Raw genomic sequence first — 23,781 nt, 5'->3', positions numbered from 1 at the left:
TGGTCGGGAGACAGCGGCAATGTGCCTTTCCACAGACAAATCCCATTCAGACAACGCACACTTCTGATTCCCTCAGTATTTAATCCAGGGGTCAGCAAACTTTTTCAGCAGGGGGCCGGTCCACTGCCCCTCAGACCTTGTGGTGGGCTGGACTATATTTTGAAAATAAAATGTGAACGAATTCCTATGCCCCGCAAATAACCCAGAGATGCATTTTAAATAAAAGGACACATTCTACTCATGTAAAAACACGCTGATTCCCGGACCACCTGCGGGCCAGATTTGGAAGGCGATTGGGCCAGATCTGGCCCCTGGGCCTTAGTTTGCCTACCCATGGTTTAATCCTTTGGAGGAGATGCTCCATATGGAGGTGAGAATGGACAAATCTGTCGATTTCAGTTCCTCCATCAGCCCCAGCCATCAAGGCCAAAGGTCAAGGGAGATGGGCATTGTAGTCCAACAACATTTGAAGGTAGCAAAGAATGGGCTATTCCGTATCAGTTTCACTGGTGGTCAATCACGGGTCTGTTCCATCTTGCTTTTCCATGCACTTTCTGAAAGAACACATTAAACGCCAGCATGTAAATTGTACAAATTTAATATGGACTGTCTCCGTAAATGATGCATGTGTTCAATGCATTAACTTAGCCCCAAAAGTCACATTTTGACATGAAATACATATTTTGGTGCCCACTTTGGGGGACTGAAACTGCATCTGGAGAAGTGTTGTAGCCAACTGAGACTTGTGTCCTGATCCTTGAACAAGTTCAAAGCATTAAATCAGGTTGGTCCACTGTGAGAAAAGAAAAGAACAGATTCCTCTCCCATCCCTATCTAGAGAACAACATGTTGTATGCCCATTGTTGACTGATCGACAATGACTCTTGGGCAGAGGAAGAGAGGTTTTTCAAACTGGAGAGGTCAAGGATTGAAGTTAGGATGTTCTGCATGGAAAGCTGGCTCTTTTCAATGGAGCTGGAGTGGCTTTCTGTAGTGTCAGAAAGAGCTTCCCTATTTCAGCGCTTGCTTGGAACTAGACATAAGAAAAGCCCTGATGGTTCATCTGTTAACTTTTCATCTGATTTCTTATATCCTTTCTCCATTAGCTCAAGACTATAGACCTATAGTGTGTGTGTGTGTGTGTGTGTGTGTGTGTGTGTATACTATATATATATATATACATATACATATATATACACACACATACATATACATATTATAGACTTTCCGGGTGGCGCTGTGGGTTAAACCACAGAGCCTAGGACTTGCCAATCAGAAGGTCTGCGGTTCGAATCCCTGCGATGGGGTGAGCTCCCATTGCTTGGTCCCTGCTCCTGCCAACCTAGCAGTTCGAAAGCATGTCAAAGTGCAAGTAGATAAATAGGTACCGCTCCAATGGGAACGTAAACGGCGTTTCCGTGTGCTGCTCTGGTTCGCCAGAAGCAGCTTAGTCATGCTGGCCACATGACCCAGAAGCTGTACGCCGGCTCCCTCAGCCAGTAAAGCCGCAACCCCAGAGTCGTCCGCAACTGGACCGAACGGTCAGGGTCCCTTTCCCTTTTTATAGACCTATTAAATATATTTACAGGTGACTATATAGTTTTATTGTTTGAGGACCCTCTGAGCTGCATGTCTGCAACTAGAAATATAATAACACAATATTGGAAAACAGGTGCCAATGTAACTCTAGCACATGTTGGAATAGACTGTGGAATATGGCCCTTATGGAGAAGCTAACCACCTCAAACTTAAAAAAACTGGGTTATGAACTTAAAACGGCTCTGTTTGCATGATGGGTAATTTCAGAGCTAAGCTGGACAACCTTGTCACCTTTGGTTCCTACTGTTTCTTTCTGCAGCGTGATTTACCTGACATTCTCTGGGGGAGGAAAACACCACCGCTGACTCTTGTGAAGCAGAGTGTGTCAGTGTCCCTTTTCAGATTCATTTTGCTTTGAGTTTCCTATCAACAAAAAAGAGACGGAAGGAAGATTATCCCCCACCTCCTGCTGTAAATCAATTTGTTCCATACCAGCAATTAGATTGCATGGCTGCATTATGCAGAGAACAAGACTCGGCTCTGACAACATATCCTTAATCAACCCATGGTAGCAGTGTTAATAGTCCTGCTGCTTTTAAAGATGGCAGATGTGAATCACTGTGTGCAGCCAGTTGTGCTCAGCTGGTGCACACATACCACAATGCATTCACAGGGTTAGCGAGACTGCTCCTTGGGTCTTGTAGCAGACATAAAGCAGGCGTAGTCAACATGGTGTTCCTCTAGCTTTCTGGACTACAATTCCCACCAGCACGAGTCAGAACGGGCAGTGGTGAGGGATGATGGGAGCTGTAGTCCACAACATCTGGAGAGTACCATGTTGGCTGCTCCTGACTTAAAACACTAAGAATGTGGAAACTCTGGCCCTCCTCCAGATGTTTTTGGAATTCCAGTTTTCATCAGCACCAGCCAGCCTGGAAAATGGCCAGGGATGTAGCTATAACTCAAAAACATATGGCGAACCACAGATTCCCCATCCCTGGGTTACGGTGCTAGACTAGGCAAGTCCAGCTTCAAATCTGCATACAATCACAAAGCTAACTAGATCACCTTGGGTTACTCATTATCTCTTAGTGTAGACCTACCTCACAGGGCTATCATGGAGATAAAATATTGAGAGCAGAAAAACCATGCAGAAGAAAAATGTAATGAATAACATCAAGACCACTATAGGTTCAGATGTTTTTATAGACCCACGCAGGCCACAGGAGGTGGGTTGCCACACAGCAGCAGTGGGGAATGTGTGGCTCTCCAAACGTTTTGAACTCCAACTCCCATCAGGCACAGCTAGCATGGGCAATGCCCAGGGACGATGGGAGTTGTAGTCTAGGAACATTTGGAGGGCCACAGTTCCCCCACCCCTGCTTTAGTGTCTCCCTTATTAGGGAAATTTTGTACCAAATCCATTGGCTTTCATTTTGTTTCCAGGTTCCATTCAAGGAGATGGCTTTGGCATTTCATATACCCTGAAGCATCCTGGGACCACTGGCTGATGGGGGCAACAGGAAGAGGACTTTTGCACATGCACCCCCAAAGTGTAGAGGCATGAGTCAGGATTTAGGGGTTACAAAGAGCAGCAGGTTTCTGAAGGTTTTCGAGGGCTGCATGTTGAAAAGAAGCCAGAGACCTACCTGCAGGCTGTGACCCACCAGCTCTGACACAGCTGAGTGTTACCATGGGCAGGCTGGCAGGAATGTGGTGTGGCTGTTTCAGAAGCCTGAAGATGCTGACTCAGCTCCCAAAGGCACATAAGGCAACAGGTGGAAAATGGGGGAGAAAGCCACAAACTGTTCTCGGAAGCTTGGATTGGCAGTTCCAAATGCCACCAATCTGCAATTTCTGGACCAAGAGGCAGATTGGAATCAAGTTATCCTTCAGTTTTTGCACTTCTCCAAATTTTCGAGTCCTTTAAACAAGATTTTTAAAAGCAGTTTTGCCACAGAACCCTCAAAGCTGGAAAGAGATCTGTTAAATAACAAAACTAAGTTGCTATCCAAAATGTACCGACTCCTCATTGACTGAGGAGACTCTGCTTAAAAAAAAAGTGCACACATGTTTCCAGAGTGCCAAGGATAAAATGCTTATAAAATATGTACTTTGGGTAAAAAACAACACCAACCCTGCAACTGTTTATTTTGCATAAAACACAGTAAAATTTAAAATTCCGTTTGTGCATTTTTAAAAAATAATAATTACAGATTGGTGTAGAAAATGAAATGAAGGGTATTTCTAGACCATCTACTTTTGTATGAGATCCATCCACACACTGGCAACTTCATCTTGAACAATTAAAGATGATTTGGGGTTCTTGCACAACAAACCTTCTTCTCCCTCAAATCAGACATTTTACTGTAAGGAAAGTAATGGGGAAATGCACTAGAAAGTGTATGATGATGGCTGCTCGGTACATAATGTAACCCCCACGCAAACAGATCCGAAACATGGAATCATAGTGTTGAAATGGACCCAAAGCTCATTTAGTCCACCCCCTGCAATGCAGGGCTATGCAATGCAAGTGGCTATGGAGTCATTAGGAGAGCTGTGCCTGGACCAAAATGGGATGCTCAGGGGGGAGGGGCAGGGATCCAGGTTGGTGCCAAATCAATCAATCAATCGTTATTACAGTCCAGAGACCCAACAAATCGTTACAAAGCAATGCACAATTCAGACAGTCTACCTCCAGGTTAAACAAGCATTTTGTTCAGACTTAAAGATAGGGATCATTGGTTCTTGCAACCACCGATAAAAACTTCACCACTGCTAATGTTCTAGCGTTTGTCCGGTCTTCCAGTAGGAACCTGACATAGTGAGCCTCTGATGTTCCCGGGAAAGGTACCAGCAAGGGTAATATCAGTTCAGCCCTGGCTTGCTTGTATTTCACACAGTGCAGCAAAGTATGTTTTATAGAATCAATGTCTTGAACACACGAGCAAAGTCTGTCCTGGTAGGGAACTCCTCTCAACCTGCCATCCAACACTGCAGAAGGAAAGACGTTTAGTCTAGGTGCCAAATCAGATCAAGACAGCGGTGGGTGGCCCTGGCCTGCCCAAAGTGATCCACGACTGTCTGGGGCCGGGCTATCGGGCAGGAAGGTTGCAAAGATCAGTTTTGCTATCGCCTTCTCCACAGTGAACGAGCTTGCAAAGCACACCCTGGCAGCGTTGAATCACCTGCCCACCAGCTAGTTGGTTTAATCCTGTAGGTTGCAGGGTGCTCTTCCGGGTCCAGTAGCAAAAGGGTCTCCTACATGAAATAACCTCCTGCTCTCAGTTGGGGAGGTGGTAGTGAGGAGACACAGAGTCTCCTTCTTTCTCTGCCTCTCTTCAAACACACGTCCAACTGGAGTTGTAAAACATTAGCCCCAACTCTGGATTGATTTGGGGCTGGATCCAAACCGAGGTGGAGATTGGGGCCCCCAGATCAGGTTGTGGCAGGGGTTATGCTCAGCCCTAGTAAATAGTCAGGGTTGTCATGAACGTTTGAGGATATCAGATTGAATGTAAAAGAATGTTATTATAAAAATGATAATGATAAAGAAAGTATATTTTGTAAGACATAGGGAAAGGTAAAGACTATTAAGACAATAACATTAATCTGAACCAAAGATACGCCAGAGGGAAAGAGTTTACTATCAGAATATAAGACCTAGAATACAGAGTGGGAAGGCATGGGGAAGTCGCAGACCTAAGTTAATGCTGAAGAACACAATGACACAATATTTGTTTTTAATTCTTTTATTTTTATCTCTTTTTATTTTTCTTTTTGCCTTTGTATAATGTATGTATTATTTTATTTTTTCCCCTCTTCTTTCTTTTTGATGTGTTTGTTGATTTGTATTTTTATTGTTCAATGAATGTGGAAAATAAAATATCATTTAAAAAAAAATTAAAAAAAAATAGTCAGGGTTGTCTAAACTACCTGCAAATTTTGTGCAAACAGATCAGGATGGATGTTGAATAAGCAGGTTGTCTGGGAGCGGCCAGTATTGACGGATGAACTAATGCATGTGAAAGAGATGTGGACTGGAAGCTGACTGATCTGCCCACCCTCAGCCTTCACAGTTGGGAATCCAGAGCAAATCAGCAACAGAGTTTCCCAATTATGAGATATCAGCCGCACACACACAGGCACACACACACATACACGTGGGTGGGGGCCTTAAGTCTCTTCCCCTCGCTGAGTTGTTTATATTTATTTGGATGGGTTTGGCACGACAGCTTCTCTCTTTGCTTTGTGTCGAGGAGTCCATCACCAGCTCTGACTGTGCCAGATAAAAGCGACTTGTCAGCGGAGGAGAGTTTTTTGTTGGAAGAGGGAGAAAGGAAAACAGCAAAACGAGGTGTGTTTGTGTACTTAGTTGTCACTCTCATTATCTGAAAATGAGACTGCGGGGGAAGGAAGTGAAGTTATAAAAATGATGTTACGGCGAAGTAGGGCAGTCTTTCTACCTCTCTCTCTCTCTCTCTCTCTCTCTCTCTCTCTCTCTCTCTCTCTCTCTCTCTCTCTCTCCCCCAACCTGATTCCATTTGTATGGCCAGGAGGAAAGCAAATAACTTCTGCAAAGAGATCATGAGAGCAAAGACATCCCTTTCACGTGACATAAAGTTGTCGCTTTTGTGCTGAACGAGATCCTAACATGGTTTGCTTTGGGGAATAGTGGGTAATTAGCAGTAGTGAAGTGGGCCAGCTTGGAATGTCACAGGACTACCCCCCTCCATGCATCTTTTTTTTAATACAGTGGTACCTCGGGTCAAGAACTTAATTCATTCTGGAGGTCTGTTTTTAACCTGAAGCACCACTTTAGCTAATGGGGCCTCCTGCTGCCACCGCACCGCCGCTGCACGATTTCTGTTCTCATCCTGAAGCAAAGTTCTTAACCCGAGGTACTATTTCTGGGTTAGCGGAGTCTGTAACCTGAAGTGTATGTAACCTGAAGCATATGTTCCCCAGTGTTTCTCTTTCTTTATAAAAAATGTGTAGTTATAGACACACACACACACACAGGTTGTTAAATCTAACAGATCTATAAAGAAGACTTATGACTCAATTTATATTTATTGCATTTATATAACAACATTTTCTGCAAGGACCTCAAGGTAGTTTGAGCCAGTGTGGTGTAATGGTTAAGAGCGGTAGTCTCGTAATCTGGTGAACCAGGTTCGCTTCCCCGCTCCTCCACATGCAGCTGCTGGGTGACCTTGGGCTAGTCACACTTCTGTGAAGTCTCTCAGCCCCACTCACCTCACAGAGTGTTTGTTGTGGGGGAGGAAGGTAAAGGAGAATGTTAGCTGCTTTGAGACTCCTTCGGGTAGTGATAAAGCGGGATATCAAATCCAAATCACAACAAATCTGTAAGGTAGGTTAGGTTGAGAGGCAATGAGGTGAGGATTTTTACCCTGGTCTCCTAGGTCTTAGTCTGAAACTCTTTACCACTGTATAAATGTTTGTATTTATTAAATATAGCAAGCTAGAAGAACTTCAACCAATCAAACAAATTAATCAAATCATAGGAGTCTAGGAAAGTGAGCTGAAGTGATATGAAAGGCTTAAATCCATCCTCTCACCTGGACATGTTTACAGCTGCAGTCTTTGGCCATGTAGCAACGGAGTGAAAGGACATGTTCCCTCCATACATAAACCTTAAGTATGTGGAACCAACAGACACATGCTGGGCCGCATTGTCCTGTGTTCACCAAGGTGCTCTCCTCATGCACCTGTCCTTGAAAGTGGTTCAAAAACAGCAACTGGTTCAGAATGAGCAACATGGTTGTTGTTGGGAACAGATGCCAGAATGTCCGTAGCACCTGTTCTGAAGCAGAACTCAAGATGCTCACTTCAATGCATAAAGCCCTAAAAGACTTGGGCCTCAAATATCTGAAAGAGTGCTTATTTCCTTGTAGACCAACCCAGGGATTAAGATCAGTGGAGGAAGACCTTCTGGTGGTTCTTCTGCTCTCAGAGGTTTGGGTGATGGTAGCTCATGAGAGGACCTTCTTTGTGATGGCAGCAAGAATGTGGAACTCACTCCCCCCACAAGGGCATCCGGCAACATCTTGTTACTGCTTCCAACCATTGCTGAAGATGTACAGTGGTACCTCGGGTTACAGACGCTTCAGGTTACAGACGCTTCAGGTTACAGATTCCCTCCGCTAACCCAGAAATAGTACCTCGGGTTAAGAACTTTGCTTCAGGATGAGAACAAAAATCGCGCAGCGGCGGCACAGCGGCAGCGGGAGGCCCCATTAGCTAAAGTGGTACCTCAGGTTAAGAACAGTTTCAGGTTAAGAACGGACCTCCAGAATGAATTAAGTTCCTAACCCAAGGTACCACTGTACCTCTTTATCCTGGCCTTTCAAAACTGAAGAATTTATTTCAGTGCCTTCTCAGTAATGTGTTGGACAAAATTGATTCTGGGGTTATGGATGGGGTTGCTGTTATTGTTTTAATAGTATCATGGTTTTATCTGCTGTAACCTGATCTGGCACTTTCTCATGAAAGGTAAGAAATATGATTAGTATGACTCATCATCATTAATTTTTTTGTGATTGCAAATTGTTTTAAACTGTTTTTAAAATTATGTTTTAATGTTGTAAACTGCCCTGGGACCTTCGGATGAAGGGAGGGCAAAGCATCATCATAATCATCATCATTAAATATTGGAATTACATAACACAGGGCATCAAATGCAGACATCAAAGATTCAGCAAATCTTAAAGGGTATGTTTTACACTGAAGTACTCAGGGCAGTATTTCTGGGACCAAATGCATGCCAGCACTAAGCTCCCATGCTTTGAAATAAGAAGCATTTGCTATATCCACGGAGGTAATGGTGCCTTGGAATATCTTTTGAAACTAAGGGACATCTGGCAAACCTAGTATGATGGTAATCACAGGCAAGCAAGCTGCTGATGTTGAGCTTACACAGCAGTTCATCCTTCTCAAATATTTAACAGTGTATTAGCAGCTGAAAGCTACATTAAATACTCGCCTTTGACATTGGGTAAATTTTACCTTCAGCCAACACTCTAGGAGTAAGCAGAGAATGTGCTGCGGACTTCAGTTTTCACGCTGGACACATTTACGACAGGCATGAACATAAGCTATGAATATCATGCTTCAGAAGAGGGAAGTGGAAGATGGGATGGTTTGCAATACGTCTGACCCATTTTGTCATACATGTTTCAACTCCTGCTGGGGAGGACCATTCACATAGGCTGAAGGGTGGCCACTAAAACATCGTCCCCCCAAAAGAGAAAACGCAAGGCAGAAAAAGAGGATGGGGGGGGGGACAGAACTGAATGGAAATTGTACACTCTCATTTATATCAAGAGAGATGCAAATTTAGAAATAAGGGCTATGAGTTAAATAGAAATCCTGCTCTCCCTTCTGAGGATTCTTGAACTTTGAACTGGACTTCAGCCACACAGCTCTTCAGAGCTGTCCTCTGTAAAGCAAGGCCAATGCCCACCATAGTAAGCCAAAATGCCTAGTAAGTCCCCAAAGGCTGGTGAACAATGCATGCTGTTTTTCTGAAGTAAACAACAACAAAAAATATATTAAGGCACCCTTTGAAGCTGTTTTACACCAGGTCAGAATATTCATCTATCTAGCCCAGTATTCTCCAACCTGATAGGCAGTAGCTTCCCAGGGTCTCAGGAAGGGGTCTTGCAAATCACCTGTTACCTGATATTTTCAGCTGCAGATTCCAGGAATTAAATATGGAATCTTCTGCAGGCAATGAAATATGCTCCACTATTGACCTACAGTCCCTTCCTCTTGGTCTGTGGTATTTACTTCTACATGCCCAGAACATAAAAAAGCAAATGTAGCTATATTGGTTGATGAGAGAGAGAGAGAGAGAGAGAGAGAGAGAAAGCCCTTCAAATCCACAGTTGGGCCAAATATTAGGGTCATCCCCACCCAATCCACCCTGTGGCTCAGATCCAAGGCCCCCCCAGTCAGACTTATCCACCCTGGGTCGCTACACCCTAGAACTGGTGCCAAATTAATTGGGTTTTCGCTCTGTAAGGGAATGGGGTCACCTAACAATTCTCAGCACTCTTAACAAACTACAGTTCTTGGGATTCAGCTATGACTGTTGAAGCAGTATGATACAGCTTTAAATGAATCTGGCTAGGCCACCTTCTTTTGCACAAAAGACAAGCATCTTTTGGTGTTGAGCTGTTACAGGAGCCAGCCGACTCACAGAAGAGCTCAGCACCAAAAATGGGTCATCCAATCAGAAGACGGGGGGGCCTCTGTAATTCTGGGGTGTCCCGGTCAAATCAATACTGTTGACGGGTTTGGAAAACCCAGGAGCTTTGTGCACATTGCTCCTGTGCATGCACAGAGTTTCAAAAACCATGGTGGCAACACCGAGTTCTTTGCTGTTTCTTTTCCAATTCTTAACAACTGTTACTAAGAGCATATAATGGTTCTATTACATGGACAGGCACCCTTCATTTTAGCAAGTGTGCTATTGTCAATTGCCCGACGATTTATCTCAAATAATTGGTGTTTGGCTAGAAGGTTGACTTGTTGTTGATGTTTAAATATATATTAGCAGACTGGCAGGTTGGGGAAATGAAAGAAACCTGCTGGCATAGGACAAATGGTTTGAATGCGAGGAACTCAGCTGCTGGAAGGACAGCTGTGCTTAATGAAAGCAATAAGGAAACATTTGTACTGAAACGATAGGAGAGGATTCAGGTTTGTCTGTATTTTGAAAGAAAACCTTCTTTGCTTCATAACACTAACAAAGGTTGCACTGGAAAGTCTTTTTGCAAGTGCCTCAGATGAGTTTGCATATTTACTTTGAGTAAAAAAGGGGGGGAAATTGTGAGTATAAGCCAGTTAACAGCTGGAAGAATGGCTTGCAATTAATCAAGCAATGGAATATTTCATTTATTCCATAATGGGTGGTACCCAACCCAGGCTTCTTTCACATGGCAGTTTATTCCATTTTCCCAACATTTCGTAAGTTAGTCATAACCATACATTTCAATGTGGTCTAAACCACTGAGCCTCTTGGGCTTGCCAATCAGAAGGTTGGCGGTTCGAATCCCCACGACGGGGTGAGCTCCCGTTGCTCTGTCCCAGCTCTTGCCAACCTAGCAGTTCGAAAGCACACCAGTGCAAGTAGATAAATAGGTACGACTCTGGCAGGAAGGTAAATGGCGTTTCCGTGCGCTCTGGCACTCGTGTGCACCTGTAGCAGTTTAGTCATGCTGACCACATGACCCAGAAAGCTGTCTGTGGACAAAGGCCAGCTCTCTCGGCCTGAAAGCGAGATGAGTGCTGCAACCCCAGAGTCACCTTTGACTGGACTTAACCGTCCAGGGGTCCTTTACCTTTTACCTAGGAGTAACATTGAATATAACCCATTCTAGCCAGGGGTGCAAAGGCTGGTGAGAGCTGTGGCTCAGGGAGTGGATATGGCCTGCGAAGACTCCTAAGGGCCAGACAGAGAGCCAGGAAAGGCCACATTTGGCCCCTGAGTCTGAGGTTTCCCATCACTACTGCACATCAAGGGTTCCCCCCCAAAAAACAACAACTGCATTATCCATTTCATGCAGTGTGTGGTGTAGGGGACTCACCACCACCCTCCCCAGAAAATAAAGCTGCCTTGCACCAGATCAAACTACTTTCCCCTGTGGCCTCATACTGTCTACTCCAACTGGCAGCTGCTCTCCAGGGTCTCAGGCTAACAGATTCTGTTCAATCTACCTGCTACCTGGTCCTTTTAACTGGAGTTGCCAGAGATTGAATCTGGAGCCTCCTGCATGCAAAGCATGTGCTTTGCCCCCACCCTCAAGCTATTGCTTTTGCCTTGTGAACCAGCCCATCACTTTGGAGCCATTCCCTGCTGCATCCTTTAATCCAGCGTGATTTCTTTAAACACCTCGATAATCCAGTCACAATGACAAGGCCAATTTGTGGCTGACAAACAAGTCAAACAAGCAAACAAAAACGGGTGAGACTGCAGGCAGCCCGGCCAGCTTGTGAGCAGCAATTAAGAAAAACTCACACAACAATTCTTTCCTTACAGCCAAGATCTGGCACAAAAGAAGTTGCCACTGTGGAGGGACGGGTGTGTGTGTGTTGTAGCAACTCACCCTGTGGGTAATTAAATGCCTTTTCAAAAAAGTTTATAATATTTACCAGTTCCTTGGAGAATGCTTCTTGAAGAAAAGGTGTTTTAAAACAGGGAGGGAAGGAAATGGCCTTCATAGCTACTTATGATGTCAAATGGATGTGAAGTTTAAAGGAAGCCGGTAGAAAAAACAACAGCAAGTGGTGGAACGTTTATGCACCGAGACTGACAAGTAATGGGACCGCTATGACAAAAGAGGAAAGCACACATCTTTTTTATTTTTTTGTTTTTGTTTGAATTTTCATGCATGCGAATCAAGGGGAAATAAGGCTGCTGGCTGCTTATTTAGCAGTGGCACAATGGGAACATCTCTTTCACCTAGCTGACGTAAAAAGAGATGGTGGGGGAGGAAGCAGAATGGGGGCTTTCCATATTGACAGGAGATTCTGTTTAGGGAAATGAGAGGCGTCGGATAGCTTGCAATGAGCTCCTGATGCATTTCCACCTTGCACAAACTTTACTCAACGTAGGTTGTGGCTTGCAGGAAATGATGCCACTGAAGGTTGACCTTACCTGACGTGATGTAGTCCACATTCCAAAGCCCACCCATGTGCTGAACAGAAGAAGGCTGCTGTCACAATTTAACTATGCGCCATGTGAAGAATTACTCTCTCTTGTATGTTCTGAACCTTCCAACATTTGGCTTTATTGCGTGTCCCAAAGTACTAGCATTATGGGAGAAGAAGAATAACATCTCTCTATCCACTATCTCCACACCATGCACAATTTCATACACATCTATCACGTCCCCTCTTCCTCACCATTTTTCAAACTTAAAAATCCCCAGATTCCTCTTAAGGGAATTACTACATCTCTTTGGGCATTACAGTTACCCTTTTAAGCTCCGTATGTCCTTTCTGAGGTGAGATGACCAGAACTGAATCCAGTGTTCCATGTGTGTTTGCACCATAGATTTGTATAGTGGCCTCCTGATACTGTCAGTTTTATTTTCAGCCTCTTTCTTAACGATCCCTAGCATGATTTTTTTGCAGTTGCCACACAATGGGTTTGGGTTAGATGAACTCTTGAGGTGCCTTCCAATCCTTTGATTCTATATGCAGCAAAACTTACCATGCCCAAAGAATATCCATCCATTCAGCCTGCTGGAGGTCTTGAAGCAGGTGAGACATGGCATAGCACAATCCAGAAATGTTCTGTGAGCTACACAAGGCCTCACCTCAACAGCTTCAAAGTCTTTGTCATGCTGATGGGACACTGATGTCACCACTTCCTCAATTTTGTAGGGTACTTCAGACATGGCGAAAGGGCAAAACAGAGCCTAGGGACACTCTGGTTTGAATTAATACCCAGTTGTGGTGTGTTTACAGAATGGGCCCAGAACTTAGATGCATGTCACCATGCATGCCCTAGTTTCCCACCATATCTGCTTTTGTCCAATCTGGAAAAGTTGGTTCAGGCCCAGTTTCTGGTAAGTGTAAAAAAAACCTTGGTGCCCTCCAGATGTTTTAGAGCAGAACTTCCATAGTTGCCAACCATTGGCCATAATTGCCAACCATTGGCCACTGGGTTAAATAGCTGTAGACCAAAACATCTGGAGGGCAGCAGGCTGAGGGGAGGCTGCTCTAAGCTGTCCATGGAAGGTTTCCAAAAAGCAGAATTGAGAATTCACTAGAGTACTTTTTCCATGACTAATCTTTTAAGTACTGTGTTCAGAATTTCCTAAGCTATACCTCAAGCGATGTTTTCCCCACGCTTAAGTCTTAGAAAGAGCCCTGAAAAGATTTTCCTTACATCTCCTCCCACAAGTTGCAGATTCCACAGTGACTAGATGGTGTGTGCATACTGTAGACGGTCTGAAGACGGATTTATGTCTTAGCTTAAAAGCTTTAAAAAAAAAAATTCAAAGCAAGCTAGTGAAAGATGATAAACATTTGGGATGGAGAGTCCATAGAATGCAAAGGACTTTTTGCAGTAGGTTTCTTTACATGTTTATGCAAGTAAAATAAATATGAGCCCCAGAATTTAAGGTGACTTTCTTCCAACTAAGTGTGCATCAGATTAAGGCGTAAATAATCATTTCCCTTCCCAATGAGAATTCAAGCAACCTAATTCTATGTATAAAAGTACACCACAAGTTTGAATGCCTTGCTGCATGGAAGGTGGCCAAGGCAGATCTGGCCCTACCATTGCAAGGGGTTGGACTAGATGACCCTTGGGGTCCCTTCCAACTCTACAATCCTATTATTCTATAATTAGGCAAAGTGAACTGACTTCCTCAGGAGGCAATTGCTGCAGGGACAGCAGAACAGCCCCCTGGTTATAGCTTTCTCTAGGATTGTGTGTGCCAAGTGGTCTATCTTGCAACCCTATGACTAGCTGCTGCTCTCAGGTGTGGTAGAGGAGAGTTCCATTGCCACAACTGAAATAAGGTTCAACTACCAGGCCATTTTGTTTCTGCACCTGGATTGGTGGGTATACCATCTTGTCGTTCACCCAAGGCCAGAAAATTTCTTGGGTCCACCATGAATCAAGGCATGTAGCTAATCCCCCAGACCTACATGACTAGTTTGTCAGGGAAAGTTCTTTATGTTTGCCTACACATTAGCCAGTTTTTGTTTCAATCTTTCAAATAATTCACTGTCAGGATTCAACTACACCCAAATATGAAAAGTCATCAGATCCACATATTGCCACCCTGGGATTGGAAGCTTCCACTTCTGTGTTCATATAACTGTACCCTGTGACTCTTTCTTCATGGCCGTCCTATGGTTTCATCACCCTAAATGTAACAACTGACATGGTCCTCAAGAACCATCACCTTCGTGCCATCTCTAGAATGACTCCAGCAGCCTTCTCTGCTTGGTGGATTCTAGGTAAAGCTAGACTGAATCATCCCTAACCACTGACCATGCTGGCTGGAAGTTGATGGGAGTTGTTGTCCAACACATCTGGAGGGCACCATGGTGGTGAACATTGGACTATAGCAGTGTTCTTCAGCCTTGGGTCCTCAGGTGTTGTTGGACCACAATTCCCATAATCCCCAGTCAGTTTAATAGTCCGGGCTGATAGGAATTGGAGTCCAATCACATATGGGGACTGAAGATTGAATAATACTGGGCTCTATTAAATGCTGGCTTAAACTTTTAAAGTTCTAAAAGGCTTCCGACCAGGTTACTGGAAGTATCACCTTCTCCCGTTCTTACAATCCTGGACCTCAAGATCTTCTTCATAAGGAATTTTTAAGGTTCCCCACGTAATGAAATAAGACAGGAAGCTACTAAGTGGAACCCCATTTAGAGAATGTCCTCTTCAGAGAGGCTCACCTGGCACATGCTCTGTAGTCTTTTAGATTATTCTGTTCTCTTGGATCTCTCAATTAAAATACATTGCGTACTTCAATTTTTGCACCAAATTCCCCATTGCCATGTTTTGGACTGATCGTAAACCATTTTAGCTTCTGTGTTTAAAATTATTTTAGTTGGGGAGGAGGGAATTTGCTTGGTTTTTTACTTTTTACTTTTTTGGGGGGGGGGGTTGAGCTCGTATTGTTTTAAGAGTTTTCCATTTTGAATTGTTTCTTATACTGTATTTTATCGTTTACGAAGCGCATACAACAGAGAGGGAGGGTGGGTGGATGAGAGGGAGAAGTGGTTCACAGCTTAAAGTAATATACCAGGCATGTTCAACGAGTCGATCACAGTTTTTTGGAGGACCCCCTCCCCAAAGCTCAACAACTTTGGACCACCCCCTCTAAAAAATCTCTACATCTCTGGTCACTCTCCCCTAAAAAAAAAGCTCAACAACTTTTGGCAATCACAATGGGTAGATCACTGCCAGTTTTTTGGTTTTTTTGTAATACTGGGAGTATATCACAGTCTCTTGGGAGTTGGACGTGTCTGTAATATACAATGGTCACACAGTATGAAATGTAAAACAAAACGAGATAAAAAAAGTGCAGAGACAAAATGTCACAAGACAGAGCAGAGACATCAAACCATGACTAGGCTGGGGGAGGTTGTGGCAAGAGGGGTGAGTGGATGCTTTGGAGGGTACCATGGGATTCTGCTGCCTGAGGTGGGCTGCTTCATTCCACCTCATGGATGGGCTGGCCCTCTCTTCCAGATCACACTTCTTCCTTGGGCACATCCCTCTCCCAGGCCACCTTAATCAGCAGCCTCACTTAATACCCTCCTTGAGCTTTCGTGCCTGCCTTGAATGTATCCTTGTGCTCTGACAATGCCTCTTTCTTCTCTGGAGATAATACAGAAGAGCAGTGAGTGTGTTTGTGTGTGTAGAAACTAGCCTACACTGAACTTTACACTGATTGCTCTGCCTTGTTTTGCCTCTGATTCCACCTACCCCTGACATGCATCTCCTAGGAGGCAAAATATCACAGTAGGGCATGAAGCAAGGCTGGAGAAAGGTTTGGCTTGAGCAGACAAGACATGGCTAGGGATGGGCATGGTCTGGGGAGAGTTCCCTGGCCCAGGGAAAGAGGGCTGGAAGTCTGCGCTCCCTCCCCAGGCCTGAGCTTCTTTGCCTGCAGAGCAAGGAAAACAAATGCACATTCTTGTTCAGCTACAGCTCTCAGTCTACGGCTTGGCAACAGGTCTCTGCAGCATTGTGTCAGTAAAAGATTAATGAAAGAAAAGACACAATGAGAGAGATAGAGAAACCCATTGTGAATGTTTAAGGGAAACAATTCTTCAGACACAGTCCTGAGAAACTTATGCTCGCCACCCCCCTTGGAAAAAAGCATGTGACAGCTGTAAAACATATCTACGGAATTAATAATCACGCTGCCCATTCTCAATTATGCCTCACGACTTTCTCTTGATGAAATCAATGTGATGCAATTAACATTCTCCCCTTTCCCACAGCAAGGTCCTTTGTTGCCATCTCAGATTTTTTAATATATTTCTGTTCAAGCAGGGTTTGTTTTTTTTAATATAGAAAGAATCACATTATTTGGCAATATCGTCTCCAATGACTTGCTGGAGAGGCGGCCTCGAAGACACCTCGTCGACTGTGCCTTCAGGTGCTGGTACAGAGAAATCACGGCAACTAATTGGTTTTAAAATGCAAGTCTAGATGTAAGTGGCCTTTATCGCGGAAGGCTTATGTCTACTGAGTGACAGAGTTTCTAGGAGTGAAGAAATGAAGTGTTAGGGTTTGTGCGTGTTGCTGCTGTTGACCTGCACACGCGGAATGAAGACTTGAGAGACAGGACTTTGGCATAAAGTGACCTTCAAGACCCTTGTTCCCTTCTAGCTGTTTTAGACAGCAGTTGCCATCAGTTTCACCCAACATATGCACACTTGTAGGGCATCTGGAGGGCACAGGTTGGAGAAGGCTGGTATTAGGTTATATTTATTCGAATATAATGTACGTATCTGCATAAGAACATAAGAGCAGCCGGTTGGATCAGGCCCACCTGTTCTCATAGTGCCCAACCAGGTGCCTGTGGGAAACTGGCAAGTAGGATCTCAGCACAAGAGCTGCTGACTGTGATTTCCAACAACTTGTATGTGTGTTTATTTACAGTGGTGTCTCGCAAGACGAAAAGAATCCGTTCCGCGAGTCTCTTCATCTTGCGGTTTTTTCCGTCTTGCGAAGCAAGCCCATTAGCGGATTAGCGCTATTAGCGGTTTAGCGGCTATTAAAGGCTTAAGGGATTAGCGGATTAGCTGCTAAAAGGCTATTAGCGGCTTAGATCAGCTGATAAGCGGCTTAGATCAGCTGATAAGCGGCTTAGATCAGCTGTTAAGCGGCTTAGCGATCAGCTGTTAAGCGGCTTAGCGATCAGCTGTTAAGCGGCTTAGTGAACAGCTGTTAAGCGGCTTAGGGGCTTGCGGAAAAGGGGGGGGAGGGGGAAAAAACCCCAGGAATCGCAAGACATTTTCGTCTTGCGAAGCAAGCCCATAGCAAATTCGTTTTGTGAAGCACCTCCAAAAAGGAAAACCCTTTCGTCTAGGGGTTTTCCGTCTTGCGAGGCATTCGTCTTGCGGGGCACCACTGTAATTTGTTTTCCATGTTTAATAAATAGTTCCAGTAACAACCTTTGCTACATATTAAGAAAAATAACCAAGCTTCTGGCGAGAACAACTTATATTCAGAATCATCGCTGCCTCCAACTGTGGAGGCAGAGCTTTGCCTTCACGGCTAGTTGCCGTCAATAGTCTTCTCCTCCATGAATATGTCTAATCCTCTTTTAAAGCCATCTAGGTTGGTGGCCATCATGGCCTCCTGTGAGAGACAGTTCCAATGGTTTAACTTTATGCTGTAACCTGAACCAAGCCATTCACACAGAAGACCAAGAGGGAAAGTTATCATGTCGACCCCATTCCTACTCCCGGATGAAACAACTCTAGCTGAGCTCCATCACCGTAAGTATATGAAGACAGGCAAATCCGTGGTTTGTAAGTAATTTGCATGGCCATGGCAGGCAATGTAAAGGTTTTTCGAGTACAACTCCCTGCAAAATTCTGGAATAGTGTAAGGTCAACTTGCAAAATCATTAAAAACTCGGGAACAACAGAGTTCTGATATGCTATTTCAGTGTACCTCCTAAAAGCACTGTGACTGGTATAGTCATCTCCCACCTGGAACCTATAGCTCTCAGCCACAAATCTAGACCCCTTCGCCCATCTCTCTCCTTGCCTCCTGTCTGGCATTTTCCTTTTATAGGAAGCATGCCAGGAGGGAGATCAAAAGTGTGCCAGTTTGGAGGCTTATGCAAAACTGAATCCGGCCACCTCCTGAAGCTCCAGAGTGAGTCTGATGCTTTAGCAACAGTCCACAACACTTCAGCTTGGGAGGCAAGTTCCGTTCAGTTCGGGGGGTTTGTCTGAAGCAGATGCACACCCCTTGTGTATGAAAGTTTTATAACTGAAAATCGGTCAATTAATTTTCGCCTTGAGCCTTAGTTCAGCTGTAGGATGGAAGCTCATAGCTGCAATTTGGACAGTAGAAGGAGCTGGCTGTACTGGTGGTTTCCAGTTTTGAGGAGAGAGGGAGGGAGGGAGAAGGTGGGAGTGAGGGACATTTTAAGTGGCAGGATGGCGCATTCACCCCCACCCATACTTCCAATCTGAGGTTGCCTCAGAGGGAGAGCAAGACCTTCCAACTGATCTCCACACTTCCACTCTCCAAGGATCCAGCCATCATTGGATCCAGCCATCTGAGCACTAGGGCTGGAGGTCCCCATATCAGTTGTCTGGGCCCCTGGCTGGCTCTTGGACCTTCCCCATCATCAGCCTCAGGCCCTTTGGTCCAGAGGGGAGAGTGAACTAGGCAGGAACACAATAGCTGCTAGTCATCATGACTGTGTTCTCTCTCCACCGTTGGAGGCAGTATGTCTCTGAATACCAGCTGCTGGGAACCACAAGTGGGGAGAACACTTTTGCACTCATGTCCTGCTTGTGGGTTTTCCATAGACATCTGCTTGGCCACTATGAGAACAGCTGGACTAGATCAACCATTGGTACAACCCAGCAGATCTGTTCTTAAGTTTTGTCTTCCTTTTGCAAACCATTTGCCCAATCCAGAAGGAACTAAATACACTTTGAATTTTACTTTTGGACAAAGTTGGTGGCAACTACAAGTGAATTCTTGTCTAATTCCTTCACCAAATAAATGTATGTCTTATCATTACCACTGGATGGCATTAGTTAGTTGTAAAGGAGGCCTGGGAGTTCATTATTAAAAAGAGGGGATCTTTAAGAGGTTTGCATAAAAGGTGAACATTTTAGGGTAGCGGCTGGCAAGCTGTCTTCTGCGAAAGCATGTCAGGAATTTTCCAAAAAGAAGATCAGTAATGGTAGGCAAACTTCCCTAAAAGATAATGTGACATTACTAGTGATGTTCTGCAATGTGCAGTCACAGGAGAGCACTGGATGTGCTCCAGTTCCCATGGGGTCAGTGTACTGTGTACAAGCACTGATGATGCATTCCAGAACATGACCTGGGATCTTGCACAAAGAAGCTTTTTGTGATAGATGCAATGAAGCTTTAAAAAATGGGCCAGATTCTTTCCTTTAGCATCATTTTTCATTATATTTTTTAGCTGAATCTTTCAAAGGCATACTAAACCAAAGGCAGCAGTTCATGTTACTGGATTACAATGCCCATCAGTCTCAGCCACCATGGCCAATGGTTGAGGGATGATTCGAGTTGGCCCCACATATGGAGGGCACCACAGGGTTTCTCTGTAATAACAGATAAACAAAATGATGCTCAGCATGGGAGGAGGTATGGGGGTGGAAGGGCAAGGATGAATGTGTGTGCATGTGTGAGCATATGCCATAGGTCATTGTTCTATTTTTTAAAAAAATAATTTTTATTAAGGTCATTGTTTTAATTGTGGTTTGGCAGCCAAGTCTTTATTTGGCACTGTTTCAGCACCATTCCCCATATCTCTACAACCTCGCATTTCAGGAAAATCAGTCTTAATTTCTCTCTAAAAGCCTGCAAAGGGATCCATGTTGACTTCATTGGTGTCAGAGTACAGAAGAGGGAGTTTCCATAATAATGAAAGATCATTTAATTTGTATGTTGCAAGTTGTTAATTCTGTATTGTGAAAGATGAACAATGCAAATAGGCCACATGTGCAAATCTACTAGCTCCCTGCAGTATCGCCACCATCACAACACTCTTCAGTGGCAGTGGGAGGCATTGCCACACCCTGTCAAGGTGAAGACATGAGGCTAGTAGCATGGCTAGATGTTCAGGTTGTTCTTACAGAGTGAGAGCCAGTGTGGTGTAGTGGTTAAGAGTGGTAGTCTCGTAATCTGGGGAACCGGGTTCGCGTCTCCGCTCCTCCACATGCAGCTGCTGGGTGACCTTGGGCCAGTCACACTTCTTTGAAGTCTCTCAGCCCCACTCACCTCACAGAGTGTTTGTTGTGGGGGAGAAAGGGAAAGGAGAATATGAGCCACTTTGAGACTCCTGAAGGGGAGTGAAAGGCAGGATATCAAATCCAAACTCTTCTTCTTCTTCTTCTTAGACCAGGGGTCAGCAAGGTTTACCTCACCTGGGCTGGTCCACTCCAGTGGAGATCCTTCCATGGGCCGGATCGTGCCTGCCCATGATTTCCGGTGTCTGCATCTGTGGGTGCCTTGGTTTGGGCGGCTCGGTTTAAGTGTGGTTCATGGGCTGGTTAAATGTCCCCCGTGGGCCACTTGTGGCCCATGGGCCTTAGGTTGCTGTCCCCTGGATTAGACTAATTCATGGTGGATAAGGCAACCAATGGCTGCTAGCAACAATGTTTATGTTCTAATGCCTCTGTTAGAGGCCGAATGCCTCTGAATACTAAGGGGTGAGGATTACAAGTAGGGAGAGCACTCTGTCCGCAGGATTCTCAGACGCATCTGTTTGGCCACTGTGGTAACAGGATGCTGAACAAGTTGAGCCTTTGGTCTGACCCAGCAGGACTCTTCTTATGTTATGTTCAGGCAATTTAAAACTCTTTATCATGCAATGGAAAGGGGAGGGTGGGCAAATACTTAACATGAAGTGTAAATGATTTCTAGTACGGAAAGTGCAATTTTGAGGGAACATAATAGAACCGTACAAAATTATGCATGGCATGGAGAACAGTTTTTTCCTCTCTTTCTCATTATACTCAAGCTCAGGGCCTTCCCATGAAGTTGATCCAGGAGAGACGAAAGAAAACTCTTCTTCGCAACACTAAACAATGGAAGATGTAGCAAAAGTCAGCACCTAGAATGGCTTTAAAAGAGAATTGGTATTTTAGGACAAGAACTGCTGAAAGAAAAACGGACATTATTTATGTATGCTACAACAGCAGCAAGAATTCTAATAGCACAAAATTGGAAGACTGGAGAGGTACCACCTAAAGAACAATGGCAAGAAAAACTGATGAGCTATGCAGAGTTAGCAAAGTTAACGGGCAAACTAAGAGAAAGGGACAACAGGGACTTTGAAAAAGAATGGGAACCTTTTACAATATATTTGCAGAAACACCAAAAAAACATGGACTCGTTGGCAGGATTTAAATAAACATTTACAATTTTGTTTACATAAAACAAGGAATATAACACTGTGATAATATAGTATTGTATATAAACAGCAGAACGTATCATTTGATGTAATAAACCAGAAATGGAAGCTGAGGGAAGTCAACAGGGAAGGGTGTGTGAAAAACTAATGTTTAGTATTGGATATTTGTTTTGAAAATGGAAAATCAATAAAATCTTTAACAAAAATAAAATAAAAGAGAATTGGACAAATTCATAGAGGACATCAAGCTGTGATTGTGAAATGTTTTACCTGTTGGGGCCAATACACCCATGAATACCAGTTGCTAGGAATCACAAGCAGAGGGGGCACTGTTGTGCTCAGGTCCTTCTTTCAGGCTTCTGATCGATTTATCAATATCTATATCTATATCTATCTATCTTCTATCTATCTATCATCTATCTATCTATCTATCTATCTATCATCTATCTATCTATCTATCAACTATATCTATCATCTATCATCTATCTATCTATCTATCTATCTATATCTATATCGGTCCATAGAACCACAAAACAGTTTCAAAACAAGATGCAGTTAAGACAACCAAACAACAAGTGAAAGAGACCGAGGAAGTCATTTTGTTATGTCTAGAGCGTGATGGTCTTTGTTTCTTGTGACCTCTGAAAGAAACTTTGCCACAGTCAGTGTAATATCATTTGACCTATCCTCCAGAAGGTACTTAATATGTGAGGCTTCAGATATTCCCAGAAAATTTGCTAGTAAGGGTTTGATCAGTTGATCTCTTGCTTGCTCATACTGCCCACAATGCAGTAGGATACGGTTCATGCAATCGTCATCCTGAGAACATAAACAAGGACTATTCTGGTAGGCGATGCCTCTTAGTCTACCATCTAGAACTTCCGGTGGAAATACATTTAATCTAGCTTTGGTAAATAAACGCCGATAGGTGGGTATGGGCAAATTCCTAAGATATGAGGCTAACTGAAAGTCGTGTCCGTATTGGATTCCAGCTGTAATCGGGCCACAGATTACATTGGATCTGGATCGCAGGTGTGAGATGTCCCAAAGCCTTTGCCTCAGGGACACAAGGGCGGTATCGTAACCCAGTTGATACAAAAGGGATGGTGACAGTCCAATCGGGGTGGCTTTTCTGGCCATAGTCTTGAGCCATGGACTGATAAACTCCTCGTTGCATAGATGTACCAGTAATCCCTTCTCCAGGCCAAATACTGAGATATTAAACCAGTATTTCAACACAGTGGTCTGGTTGGCCACTGTGATAACAGGATGCTGGAAGATATGGACCTCTGGCCTGATCCAGTAGGCTATTATGGTCTTATACAGGGGAGGAAAAAGCCATCTGAGAGTTGCTCCTCCACTCACATTTCAGTGTGAAGCAGCCTGCCACCTCCTCCAGCCCTTGAGATTGTGGCCTTAGGGTAGCCGAGTAGGGAGTGGTGGTTGCTCCCTGCCTTGGCTGAGATTTGATTTCACTTGCCTTGCCCTGACAGTCAGGGGCAAGGCACAGGTCACGGCTGTCAAGTACAGTGTGGGTCAGGAGAAAAACGACAGCAGAATAGCTGTGACCATTCTGAGGCACTGGGACTCAGTTGACCACCATCACTTTACAGAGCAAGAGCAAGGCATTTTCCGTTGCCCTTCCTGGCCCAACTGACACCTAGTTCCTTCTCATTTTAACTCCAGCAGCAAACAGACACTCTGTAGGAGACAGACGGAGAAAGAATGAATCTTCTAGTGGTTTCTTTTGAAAGACGTCCCCTTCGACTTTCCCCAATGAATTCACTTTCCTTTCCACAGGAGGGCATAATGAGAAAATGGCTGCTGGCATAGCACAAAATGGCTGCCACTCATGTATGCCTATCTGTGTGTAACTATGGAGCAACATAGCTGCCTGCTTTCTTGGGCTCTCCTTGGGGACATGTCTCTGGATTCTGGCTAAAAGGGGGCTGTCATGATGTGACTTCTTCACCTGTTAATGGTCAATCCAGCAAATAAGAGGATGCAAGAGCTGTATTGGGGTTTAGTAGGATCCATCTAGTCTAGCATCGTAGTTCTCCATGGTTCTCCGTGGTGCCAGACAGAGGTG

Source organism: Podarcis tiliguerta, assembly GCF_965153285.1.
Source record: "Podarcis tiliguerta genome assembly, chromosome: 16".
Classification (NCBI taxonomy): Eukaryota; Metazoa; Chordata; class Lepidosauria; order Squamata; family Lacertidae; genus Podarcis; species Podarcis tiliguerta.
Note: the sequence above shows the minus strand (reverse complement) of the source record.